This window comes from Dipodomys merriami, unplaced genomic scaffold (genome assembly GCF_024711535.1).
Source record: "Dipodomys merriami isolate MVZ:Mamm:240054 unplaced genomic scaffold, mDipMer1.0.p SCAF_69, whole genome shotgun sequence".
NCBI lineage: Eukaryota > Metazoa > Chordata > Mammalia > Rodentia > Heteromyidae > Dipodomys > Dipodomys merriami.
Window position 1 is genome coordinate 4,158,679 of NW_027206279.1, and position 13,481 is coordinate 4,172,159.

At 44.1% G+C, this 13,481-nt stretch overlaps 1 protein-coding gene and 1 pseudogene across 1 annotated transcript in view; one reads left to right on the plus strand and one right to left on the minus strand.

Annotated features, from left to right (window-relative positions):
- Gpr176 (G protein-coupled receptor 176) overlaps positions 1-13,481 on the minus strand; it is a 52,564-nt gene that overhangs the window by 16,740 nt on the left and 22,343 nt on the right. The window lies entirely within an intron of this gene.
- Positions 234-975, plus strand: LOC138816191 (origin recognition complex subunit 6 pseudogene; annotated as a pseudogene).

Here is a 13,481-nt window from a genome sequence, read left to right on the forward strand (position 1 = left end):
ACAGGCTCATGCCTTACGTCCCAGTCCTTCTCTGGAGTCCTTCCTGCACCACTGGTGGTGCTGAACAGAAAGCACCAGGACGAGGGAAACTAGGGGGCCTACTTCGAGAAAAAACTCCCCGGAGGAAAGCAGGTGACTATCCCAGGTGAAATGTGTCCGTCTGTCTGCACATACCACAGAAACCAGCAATGCAGTCATGTGCCTAGACCCTGCAGCTTCCTACATGAAGTACCCCTTGGACAGGGCTTATTTAATTAAACTTTCTGGTTTGAACAAGAAGATGTACCAGAGCTATCTTAAATCTTTTGGCCTGAACTCAAATATTGGAATAAGAGACCTCAGCGTACAATTTAGCTGTTCAGAAGCAGTGAACATGGCTTCAAAGATTTTACGAAGCTATGAAGCCAGTCTTCCCCAGATACAGCAAGGAGATCTGGACTTGTCCAGGCCTCTGTTCACCACTGCTGCATTACTTTCAGCATGCAAGATTCTAAAGCTGAAAGTGGACAAAAACAAAATGGCAGCCACTTCAGGTGTAAAGAAAGCTATATTTGATTGACTGTGTAAACAGAGAAGATTGGACAGCAGATGGACAAGGTACCTGGAGACTTGGGTAGTCCACCAAGGAAGAAAAAGAAGATGGTTGAACCACCAGCTATGAAAATAGAGAAGGTAAAAGACATCCAACATAAACTACAAAAAGATGAAGATCTGACACAAGATTATGAAGAATGGAAAAGGAAAATTTTGGAAAATGCTGCCAAGGCTCAAAAGACAACAGCAGAGTGACTTCTGCTTCCAGAATGGTATCTGCTTCTGTTAGATAGTAAACCATATCCCAGGAAGATCTGAGGGCTTTGATGAAATTGGTTTGAACTTTCAGAACGTTACTCACCATTGCCTTAGTAGCAAAGAAACCAGAACACAGACAAGTTCTGGACAATGGACTGGCTTTTGACATGAGAACATTACATCAATCACAGTGTCTTATATACTCTCGGCTCCACAAGTCTATGCTGGAATTGGAAGTCATATTTTCTGTTTTAAACTAATGACAATCTGGTTTTACCCTGAATACATATTTTAGGCTGAATGGAGTCTCACAGGTTTTACTTACTTTTTTTCAGTAAAATTTTTTTTTAACCTCAATTAAAACAAAAAACAAAAAAAAACAACAGATGTTTGTGAGGAAGCCATGAAAAGGGAGAGTCCAGAAGTCCTCTGGAAAGATGGACATACAGGAGGTAAGGAGGTTATAGGGGCCTGGTGCCTAGTCTAGGAAAGCTAAATAGAGCAACAGTACCAATCCTAGAAAACAAGGCTGGGCCTCACATACCGGAAAGAGCCTGAGAGCCTAAGCTGTCTCCAGACGCTGGTCACAAGTAAGAATGAAAACAGCTACTTCAGGCAGATCCCTATGATCTCATTTGTTGTGACTGCGTTCTCTGTAAGAAAACATACAGGCTTAGTGCTCTGACTTTGTTAGTGCTGTTCTGTGCCACCTAAGCACCTGGCTACCTAACTTTATAGCTCTAATAAGAAAATGTTAAACATTCCCCCTCTAGTCTAGAGCTGATCCATCGCTAGTCCCTGTCCCTTGGGACAAGGGTGGACAGACAGACACCTGGTCCAAACATGCCCGGCTGGCCCCTGGGCTGGTAGCTTTTCAATTGCTTGATGACCCTCTCCCTCTAAGTTGTTATACTACCCAAGGCTATTATTTAAATTTAACCCCAGGATGGATAATTAAGATAGTTTGACAGTAGATCTCAACTTCTCTGTCTAGAATGACTCAACTTGACATATTCTTTTATTAAATCTAACATGCCTATTATGCTAGGTCAGGTTTATTTTTTTCTGTCGCTACCAGGGTTTGAACCCAGGGTTTTGTGCTTGTAAGGCAGGGGCTCAATTGAGTCACACCTCCAGCAGATAACTTTGTATTCCTCATAAATGCCTGTGTTATAATTATACACATTCCCAATCAGTCAGATAATAACCCTTGTTATGGCTACTAGTGTAATTTATACAACTCAAACTAGCACATGTGCATTCTGTATCTTAAAAAGAAGTGCTAGTCTGGGAAGGTGGCTCAGTGGTAGAGTGCTTGCCTTGCATTCATGAGGCCCTGGGTTCGATTCCTCAGCAACACATAAGCAGAAAAAGCCAGAAGTTGTGCTATAGTTCAAGTGGTAGAGTGCTAGCCTTGAGCTGATGTGCTGAGGGACAGTGCCCAGGCCCAGAGTTCAGGCCCTAGGACTAACAAAAAACAAAAAACAAAAAACACAAGTGCTATAAAGAAAGTGCTCTGAGAACAGAGTATCATTACTTGGTATTTTAATAACACTCTCCATAATCCAATTTAAGATGTTAGAATCCCAATGACTCAACTAAGAGTCATTGTGGAGTGTGGTGGCTGGTCTCAGGTTGAGACTAGCATGGGTAACACAGCAAAATCCGATCTCCAAAAACAGAAAAAAAAAAATTAAAAACTACCATCAATTCATATTAACTAACCATATAAATGAACTGTGCATAAGATAATAGCAAAGGAAAAAGTTGTTGTCCAACAGGTATTTAATGCTTGAATTCAGGGCTCTAAACTAAGCATCAGGTTTACTGAAACAAAGAAAACAAAATCGAAATGAGTTGACCGGTGTGTTGGGCACATTGCTTGCTAAATGGATCCCAATCATCTGCTGGGGAACTATGTAGACACTTGGGATGCTGAGAGAAAGCAGGGCCCAACTGCCTGGAGGGACTGCAGCAACACCAGAGGAAAGTTCGGCTGGAAGGGTGTAGGCCAGCCAGTCTCAGGCAGACCCCAGGAGGGGCAGGACAGGAGAGGGAGCAGTCTGGGGATGCAGATGCAGAGCAGACGCAGCAATGGCAAAGAGCTGAGCACAGCCAGAGGGCAGAGTGACTTTGGGAAAATAAAATTATTGTCAACAGACCAAGTGTCAATTAAAAAGTCAGTGCACTCTGTGTGCTCAGTGTCAATGGCTGGCGTCTGCAAACAGCAAAGGCAAAAACGCCCACAAGTTACAGAGATTTAAATTTCAGCAATGCTTTCTCAATTCTAAGATACTCTATTGACTTAAATAACACTGTGATGTTAAAACACAACCCAATTTAAGAAATAATAGTACCCAGGGCCAGAGAGATAGAGGTAGGAGGGTTACAAATTCTAAGCCAGCTTATAAATTCTAAGTCAGAGGCTAACTACCAAGACCCTGCTTTAAAAACAAAAATTGAAACAAAATCAAAAACAAAAGAAGAAAGGAAAGGAGGGAGGGAGGGAAGAAGTGAAGAAGGGAAGAAGGAAAGGAAGGAATCTCTCCCCAAATCCATGTGCATGGCACACATCCATGTGCATGGACCCTGGAGTCTCATCAGCACGGCAGCACACACACGTGTGCACACACTACAGTCCAGCCTGTTGAGTGGATGGAGCTATCAAATATCTCCTGGCTTCTGTACACGTTATTTAGTCGTGCTGGAATGGGCTCTGCTTTTCTGGAGCCCTTTGCCTATTAAAACTCCTCCCCATCCGTCAACATTCAAGGCCCACATATCTCCTGAATGCCTTTCTTGAGGATCCAGGTAGAATGTACATTTCTTCCTGTGCACTACAGCAGCCTCTCCACATCCCACCCTACCTTGTTGGCCTGTCTGTTCATTCCACTAGCCTGAGTCCTACTGGGCAGACACTGAGATTCTACCTCCATACCTAGAGAAATCTCTGGGGACCACTGGGACAAAGGGCCAGCAAGGGATGTGCATATACATAAGAGAAATGAAGATATACCACATAGAAAATTACACAAGGAAGTTTATAGCAGCACTATTTGTAACAGCTAACCTGGATATTTAGTAACAAACAAAGAAAACGTGGTATATCCATTCAATGAAATATGTGGCTATAAAAAATGGGGGCGCTGGGAAGGTGGCTCAGTGGTAGAGCGCTTGCCTTGCATGCCTGAGGCCCTGGGTTCAATTCCTCAGCACCACATAAGCAAAAGGAAAAAAGCTAGATGTGGTGCTGTGGTTCAAGTGGTAGAGCGCTAGCCTTGAGTTGAAGAGCTGAGGGACAGTGCCCAGGCCCAGAGTTCAGGCCCACGACTGGACCCCCCCCCCCAAAAAAAAAAATAGCAAAAAAAAGAAGCAGTGTTGTTGTTGGTTTTTTCTCTTTTTTTTTTTTTTTTTTTTTTTTTGTCGGTCGTGGGGCTTGAACTCTGGGCCTGGGCACTGTCCCTCAGCTCATAAGTTCAAGGCGAGCGCTCTACCACTTGAGCTACAGTGCCACTTCCAGTTTTCTGGTGGTTTATTGGAGATAGGAGTCTCATGGTCTCTCCTGCCCGGGCTGGCTTTGAACCGCGATCCTCAGATCTCAGCCTCCTGAGTAGCTAGGATTACAGGCGTGAGCCACCAGCGCCCAGCTTGTTTGTTTTTTTTTTTTAGTGAGGCAAAGGGGATACAGAAAGAGAGGGACAAACGCTGTCATAGTATTCACAATATACTAAGTGGAAAATGAAATTAGGGTAAAGTGAAAGAAAGAAATGTAACTAACCCCTCTGTACAACACCTTAATAACAATAAAATCATATTTTTATAAAATGAAGTGCCGACAGAGACCACAACATGGATGAACAGGAGGCTCTGTGAAGAAGCCAGTAACAAAAGACCACACATTGCATAACTGCATTTGAAATGGCCATAATAAACAATGCCTTAGAGGCAGAAAGCAGACTGCTGATTACCTAGGGCTCAGAGGAAGAGAATATTGGAGAAAACAACGGTGCTAATGAAATGCCCTTTCTGGAGCAATAAAATATTCTAAAATTGATTGTAGCAATAGCTTCACAACTCTGAAATATGGAGGAAAAACACTGAACTGTACACTCTACAAAGGTGAATCATATGACAAATTATATCCCAATAAAGTTATCCTTTAAAATGTGGGTATGTTTCTGAAATGAGGGAAGCCCTAATATATAGTCAGTGACATCTCCTGTAAAAGTGGCTTTGAACTGACTGTCCTTCAGGGAATATAGTCTCCCTAATAAGACAGAGTAAAAGGCAACTGGCACAGAAATGCGTCTGGTCCCTAAGACACCAGCCCCAATTTCATGCACCAGGGGAACTCACATTGCTTCCCACCTGGGCAGAGCCCACCATTCCCCAGGAATGGGCTGCCATTAACCACAGGAAGTGTGTTGTTCTGAGGATCTCTCCCTCTTCCCTCCTCCTCTTTCTCCCCCCCCCCACTTACACTCTTTCTCTCTCTCACATACACACAGACACACACAGCCCATTTTCTAATTCTCCCTAGATATAGTATGAGCACTTTCTCCACTATCTCCTTTCACAGTTCAGCAAATATATTCGTTTTGCTAAAAGCAAGCTGGTTGTAAACGACTAACAGCAAATCACAGGCCTAAGTAGAACCTCAAGCCTAGCATACCCAATTCTCTGACTTAAAAACCAAAGAGTACAGGGGCTGGCAAAGTGGCTCAGTGGTAGAGGGCTTGCCTTGCATGCATGAGGCCCTGGGTTCAATTCCTCAGCACCACATAAGCAGAAGAAAGCCAGAAGTGGTGCTGTGGCTCAAGTGGTAGAGCCTTGAACTGAAGAGCTGAGGGACAGCACCCAGGCCCAGAGTTCAAGCCCCAGAACCAACCAAAAAAAAGAAAAAGAAAAAGCTGGAAGTGGCACTGTGGCTCAACTGGCAGAGTGCTAGCCTCAAGCAAAAGAAGTGTAAAGGATGTATTTAGCCTCAAGACACTCAATATACCTGTCAGTGAGGCTATTCACTGACCCCAGAATGAATCACATAGTCTCGGGATCATACTATAAAACCAATGCATAGAGAGCAAGAAATCTTCCAGATGGTTCCCATGGGAACAGTGGGAGCCTTCATCCCCACCCCCACCTCATATGCCTCCACCTCTAACCTTATAGTAGAAAAGAGAGGTCAGGTGGAATAGGGTAAAAACTGCAGGCTACATAGAGCCCCATACTTTTCCTTGGAATGACTGCTTACAACAGTTCCACTACACCATCCTCTCAAACTCCTCCGCCCCAAGGCCCAACCAGAAGAGGTGCTGAGCTGGCTCAGATTCTCCTGGTGTGCCAATCATCCTGGTTTGCTTAGGAGAGGAGGGAAGGGGTGGGATGCAGGACTTTCAGGAGTGAATAAGAAAAACCTGGACACATCAAGTTTCCTATGCTCTCCCCGCTAGTCATACCACCAGCTCCTGAGAGCCTGTGTCACCTGCACCAGGGAACACCACCACAGGCGGGGAGACATGCTCAGCCAAGCAAGAGGCCCCCAGGAAAAGAGGAACATTGGCAGCAGAGGGGCCAGCAGTAGGGCCACATTATCTACTTTAAAGATAGAAAAATTGGCTGGTTCTGTTTGTCGTATACCTGTAATGCCATTTCTTGAACTTCAGGATCTCAAAAAGCCAAAAGCGGAGATGTAGCTTAAGTGGTAGGGTGGCAACCTTGAACGAAAAAGTCAAGGGAGGGTTCAAGCCCTGAGGTTCAAGTCCCCCTCCCTCAAAAAAGATAACTGAATAGCCTATAGCAAAAGGCAGGTGGGCATGGAATAATAAGGACTGATTTCCTCTGAGACACGAGTCTCCTTTTTTATGCAGTCCTGGGGAATGAACTCAGGACTGCAGCTCGTAGGAGGTGCTCTACCTCTTGAGCCATTACCCTCCTTTCCGTCTCATTTTTAAAGTCAGTACTTGGTCTTCATGTATTAACATCACTTCTTATTTTCCCTGCAGGCAACCATCAGCAGGTTTGCAGCCCCAGTTGTCATAGCAACTGCAATTTCAAGCACCGGAATGGTTTTCTCGGAACACAGACTTGGAGGAACATGTTTTAAAGCACATATTTTATCATATGAAGGATTTGGTGTCATTTCCAGTCACCTATTGTCTCAGGTATGTTTTGTTTCTGAAATGTCAGTGACTGAAGACCAGAACCAAAAAAGGATTTCCAGCTCTGTCACCTCATCAAACCTTTAACTATAACTACTCCCTTGGTTGCTCTCTGCCCTGAATGTCTCCTGTTGGTACTGTGGCCCAGGGGTACCATAAGGCCAGAGAATCCGATTCAGCCCACAGGCAATAATAATCCACAGATGTATATGGAAAGAAAGGACAGACCTATTTTTTAATTTTATGTTGTCCTTCTTCTTCTGGTCTAGTGTTTCCTGCTAGCCAGAAGAAAAAAATGAGGTTGCAAAGCCATTATGAGAATTCATAAAGAGAATCATGAAGGCAATGCTTCTTTTTAAAAAATATTTTTATTATCTTTAAGTAGTCGGGCAATGGCTTTTTGTTTGAAAAGTTTCCAAATGGCCCTTGAACACATATAAAGCACATCATCCACTACCATTCACACACACACAGCGCAAACACTACCATTCACACACACACAGCGCAAACACAGAAAAATCTGCTACAACCCCTTTTCCTTCAGTGACCTTTACAAAACCTTAGGATCCCTTCTCTATACTACTTTCTAGACCAACCACTGAGACCTATTTTCTACCTGGGACTTAAGTCCTAGCCAGGCAAAGAATTTCAAGAAGTCTAGTCTAGCCTTCTTTGAATGTAGGAGTCATCCTAGTGTAGGAGCTAAGATTTTTGCAAAACGATCTGAAAGCTAGTCAGAGTAGCTCATTTGTAGAGTGAACTAATCCACAACTACCAACTCAGGCAGTTAAAGTGTGCTGCTAATATAAAGACATAAGGAACCTCAAATGGGCCTATTAGATTTTCCCTGTGGCCCAAACCCAGATTATACTCTCACCCAGCAATACTATCTATCTATCTATCTATCTATCTATCTATCTATCTATCTATCTATCTATCTACAATATCAGAGTTTAATTGTTAGACAAAACAAGGAGAATGGTTATCAGATCAAAACTACTATGAGAGGATTCGAGGGATAAAAGTCAATGAGCAAAAGGAGCAGATACTGATTTTTTTTTTTTTTTTGTCTGTCACGGGGCTTGAACTCTGGGCCTGGGCGCTCTCCCTCACCTCTTCAGCTCAAGGCTAGCACTCTCCCACTTGAGCTACGGCGCCACTTCCAGTTTTCTGGTGGTTTATTGGAGATGAGAGTCTCACAGACTTTCCTGCCTGGGCTGGCTTTGAACTGCGATCCTTAGATCTCAGCCTCCTGAGTAGCTAGGATTATATGAGCCACCAGCGCCCGGCTCAGATACTGATTTTGGAAAGAAAAACAAAAACTATTCTGAGCACTGGACAAACAACACAAGTCTTATTTAGGTAGTTTTGGATGTGGTAGTACTGGGGTTTAAACTCAGGGCCTTATGATTGCTACGCAGGCACTCTACCACTTAAGCAAGCCTCTAAATCATTCTTAGCTTTAGATATTTCTCAAATAGGGTCTCACTTTTTGCTCAAGCCAGCCTGGACCATCATCCTTCTCCTATTTATGCTTCCTCCATGGCTCGATGACAGGCACACACCACTGTGCTCCACTTGCTATTGGTTGAAATAAGATCTTGCAAACTTTATGCCTGATGTGGTCTGGATCATGATTCTCCCAACTTCAGCCTTCCAAGAAGCTAGGGTCATAGGTGTGAGTTATTGAATGTTGCTAACTAAGTAGATTTATCTGAGTGTCCTATTTGCCACTATAATCTATAACACTTAAAATAATACTTGGCAGATGACAGAAACTAAAAAAAAAAAATCCTGTTATTCTACTAATAGGTATTGTTAGTAGAATAACAAATATAAAATATTGTATGGGTTACCAATACGTGGAAATGATAAATATTTGAGGAGCAAATATTTGTTCATTACACATTAGGCATTAAATTATGATAGTGTCACCCACATAAACACAAGCATTACATATCAATTACAAACTAAAAATTAAGAAAAGGAAAATGATGAGAGGCGGACACGGAGATACTGGAGCCCGTGTAGACTGTGGGTGGGAATGTGAAGGATCAGGGCTGCTAGAAAACAGTCAGACTACTAAAGACAGAACCACCAAAGGACCCAGCAAGCCCATTTCTGAATAGATCTCCAAAAGAACTGAAAGAAATAGCAGCACACTCAGGCTTACTGCAACGCTGTTCCTAACAGCCAGGAGGGAAAGTGGCCTCAGTATTACTGGCAAGTGAAAGCGTAAGGAAAATGGGGTATGTACACAGAATATGATTCTACCTTAACAAGGAAGGGAGAGCCAGGTGCTGGCGACTAGTCCATAACTCTAGCTACTCAGGAGGCTGAGATGTGAGGATTGCAGCTCAAAGCCAGCCCAGGCAGGGAAGTCCGTGACACTCTTCAATTAGCCACAGAAAACTGGAAGTGGTGCTGTGGTTCCAATTGGTAGAGCACTAGCCTTGAGTGGAAAAAGCTCAGGGTCAGCACCCAAGCTCTGAGTTCAAGCCCCATGTCCAACAAAAAAAAGGGGGGGTGGGAAGGGAGCCATGCCACACACTGCCCATGATCAACCTTTAGTCCCTACACCAAGTTGAAACAAGGCAGTCACAAAGAACCATGTACTGTATGATTCTACTTCTATGAAGGACACATCTGAAGTAGTCAAATTCATCCAGATAAAAAGTGGGTGGGTGTTGTCAGAGGCTGGATAAAGGGAAAAATAGAAGTTATTTGATTGGCATAGTTTCCATTCTGCAAGGCAAGAAAGTACTGGAGATTATACAACAATGTGACTATAGTTAACACTAATGAACCAGAAACTTAAAAAAAAATGGTTATATGAGGGTGAGTAGATCATATGTTTTGCCACAATGAACAAGCGTTGTTATTTCTGCTAATTACACACCAATGATTAAAGTGAGTGCAAGAGCCACTTCCATTAATTGCTTGGCTCTTAGCCTTGAAAGCAATACTTCACCAAAAACACTATAGTATAACAAACTATCCACCCACTGGTAAGTGCGAATGAGTGACAATGGAAGGAACTAGTGTTTTCCACCAGTGGAGGAGCAGACACACAATAAGAAGGATGTAGACAGGATTTTAAAGTAAAAATCCTGGTTCAGGGCAGGTCCAGGCTAAAGAGCTTCAAAGCTGTCTTAGCCACGAATCACTGTCTTTGACATGCCAAGACAGAGAAGGCAGACACAGTCCTCCCCTGTCCTTCCCTGCGCATTCTCCATGTCCCCAGCAAAGGAGACAAAAGCAAGGGTGACCTGGGGAGTTAAGTGGCCCATTTTCATCACATACAGGGTGAAGGCAAATGCTCTCAATAATGTTCTTCCTCTCCCAGACTCTGGCCCCACAGTTAGCCATAATTTTAGAGTGTGTATTGAGAAAATATCTTAGTTTACAATTACGTATTAGCCTGACTGTACCTCCTATAATTAGCTAAATTAAGGGCAATACAAAAAGGAGACTGTGTTAGGAATGTAGCCAATGGAAGACCATACTTCTCATAGTCAAGATCCTGGCTTCAATCCCCCACATAGCAGTGAGAAAGAGAGACAGACACACATACAGATAGCTGGAGGTCTGACAGATCTTCTCATCAGTGAGGATACACCACTCTGAGTCAAGAAGGCGTTGGCTGACTTTGCTCTCTGGTGTGTATTTACTCTGTGTTTCACAACTTTCCCAATGCTAATGTCACACCCAAAAAATGAACACAATTCCATTCTTCGCTACTGTGGTGCTGGGCACATGGAATACCGAGTCACTGACTGTTTTTGGAAAGCAGGTGTCCAGTGGAGTGACCAAAGGAATTAATACCAATTACCCCAACAGAATGTGCCTAAAGGAGGTTCCTGAGAACAGTCTCTCTGTCAGTCATTGCTCCAATTACTTCCCGAATACCCTAGGAATTCTGTCTCAATGAATAATCACTAAAAAAAGTTAATCAACTCTAGACAGAAAGCTTCCAAATACTGTCCATGCAATTGTACAGCTAGTGAAGTTTATCAGCCATGAAACAGCATAGACTTGACAGTAAGTATTTTTCTGGAACTATATGCTACAGAGTTACTTCACGTGTAATATGAAGTGTGTGAATTAATCTAATTATGAAACTAACAATGACAATGTGACAAAGAAACTAAATCTTTAATAAAACTTCGCAAAAAAATCTTTTAAAGATTTGTGACAACCCCCATTTATCATTCCTCACCCTTAATACCTGAGATTAATGGTATGCCCAGTAAGAAATGTGACATCAGTGCACATCAAAGAAACATCACCTGGATTTTAGCTTGAATACTTCCAGTATTTCAACCCAGAAACTTCTCATTTAAAAAATGTTAAAAGATGTGTTGAAGGAGCCGGGCGCCAGTGGCTCATGCCTGTAATCCTAGCTAGTCAGGAGGCTGAGATCTGAGGATCAAGGTTCAAAGCCAGCCCGGGCAGGAAAGTCCGTGAGACTTATCTCCAATAAACCACTAGAAAACTGGAAGTGGTGCTGTGGCTCAACCAGTAGAGCACTCGCCTTGAGCTGAAGAGCACAGGGACAGCGCCCAAGCCCAGAGTTAAAAAAAGATGTGTTGAAGGGAGCAGTATTTGCATATCAGACCTTAACCAGATAAAGCACCAGATCTTGACAACTAGTATTTGAGAGAGAGGGGGAGGGGGGAACACTCCAAAGAAACAAGCATTTTACACATTGCTGGTAAAAATTTAAAATGTTTTACACTCATAGAAGTAATATTTAACAAATCTACAAATGCGAGGCTGGGAAGGTGGTAGAGTGCTTGCCTTGCATGCATGAGGCCCTGGGTTTGATTCCTCAGCACCACATAAGCAGAAAGGGCTGGAGGTGGGGCTGAGGCTCAAGTGGTAGAGTGCTCGCCTTGAGCTGAAGAGCTGAGGGACAGCGCCCAGGCCCAGAGTTCAGGCCCCACGACTGACAAAAGAAAAAGAAAAAACTAAACAAATCTACAAATGCCTTAGCAATATCTAACATCAGATCCAGACCTAGCCTGACCTAGCCCACAATCCTCCCAATCTCAGCCCCCTATGTAATTTGGGATGACAGGTATGCTCTACTGCATCCAGTTAGGGTTAAGAAGCCATCTCAAAATTTTCTGCCAAAACTAGCCTCAAAGCTGTAATCCTCCTGTTATTTCCCTCCTAAGTAGCTAGGATTACAGACACAAGCCACTAGCACCTGGCTCAACCTGCCCCCCCGCCCCGGCCTTTTTTTTGGTTGGTCGTGGGGCCTGAACTCTGGGCCTGGGTGCTGTCCCTCAGCTCTTCAGCTCAAGGCTAGCGCTCTACCACTTGAGCCACAGGGCCACTTCCGGCTTTTTTTCCCCTGCTTATGTGGTGCTGAGGAATTGAACCCAGGGCCTCATGCATGCAAGGCAAGCATTCTACCACTGAGCCAGCCCCTCAACCTGCTACTTCTTAATGCATTATGCTCTGACTTCCAGATCTTCCATCTTCCTCAAATGCATCCAGGATTTATTCCTTGACACACTTATGACATCACTAAAAATGCATGGCTGGTCAGGAACTGGCCAGAGGAGAGGCTAGTGCTGGGCCAGCTGGGGAAAAACTCCTCACAGGCCACACAGGTCACTGGAAGACTTGGAGCAGCTAATTGAAATCACTACATATGCACTTTGGAAGAATTGTAGGAGAAAAAAATAGAGCTGGGTGGCAGTGGCTCACACCTGTAATCCTTGCTACTCAGGAGGCTGAGATCTGAGGATCACAGTTTGAAGCCGGCACCAGCAGGAAAGTCCATGAGACTTCTATCTCTAAGAAACTACTCAAAAAAGCTGAAGTGGAGCTGTGGCTAAAGTTGTAGAGTGGCAACCTTCAGCAAAAGAAGCACACAGTGCCCAGGCCCTGAGAGTTAAAGCCCCAGGATTGGCCAAAAAAAGGAAGAATCAGGGCCTGGGAAGGTGGCTCAGTGGTGGAGCGCTTGCTTTGCATGCATGAGGCCCTGGGTTTGATTCCTCAATACCACATAAGCAGAAAGAGCTGGAAGTGGTGCATGGCTCAAGTGCTAGCCTGGAGATGAAGAGCTGAGGGACAGCACCCAGGCCTAGAGTTCAGGCCCCATGACTGACAAAATAAAATAAAATAAAGCGCATGGAGAGGCTCCATCCAGTCTTCCAAAAAGAAAAAAAAAAAAAAAAAAAGGAAGAATCAGAGACTATTTTTTTTTTTTGGGGTCCAGTTGTGGGGCCTGAACTCTGGGCCTGGGCACTGTCCCTCAGCTCTTCAGCTCAAGGCTAGCGCTCTACCACTTGAGCCACAGCGCCACTTCCGGCTTTTTTCTTTTTGCTTATGTGGTGCTGAGGAATCGAACCCAGGGCCTCAGGCACGCAAGGCGAGCGCTCTACCACTGAGCCACCTTCCCAGCCCAGAATCAGAGACTTCTTCAGCATCTGTCCACAATGCATGACAAGGCAGTGGAGAGAGTAAAGGTCCCAGAGGCCTAGAGCCGGGAGCACTCCCCACCTCGGCGCAGCGGGC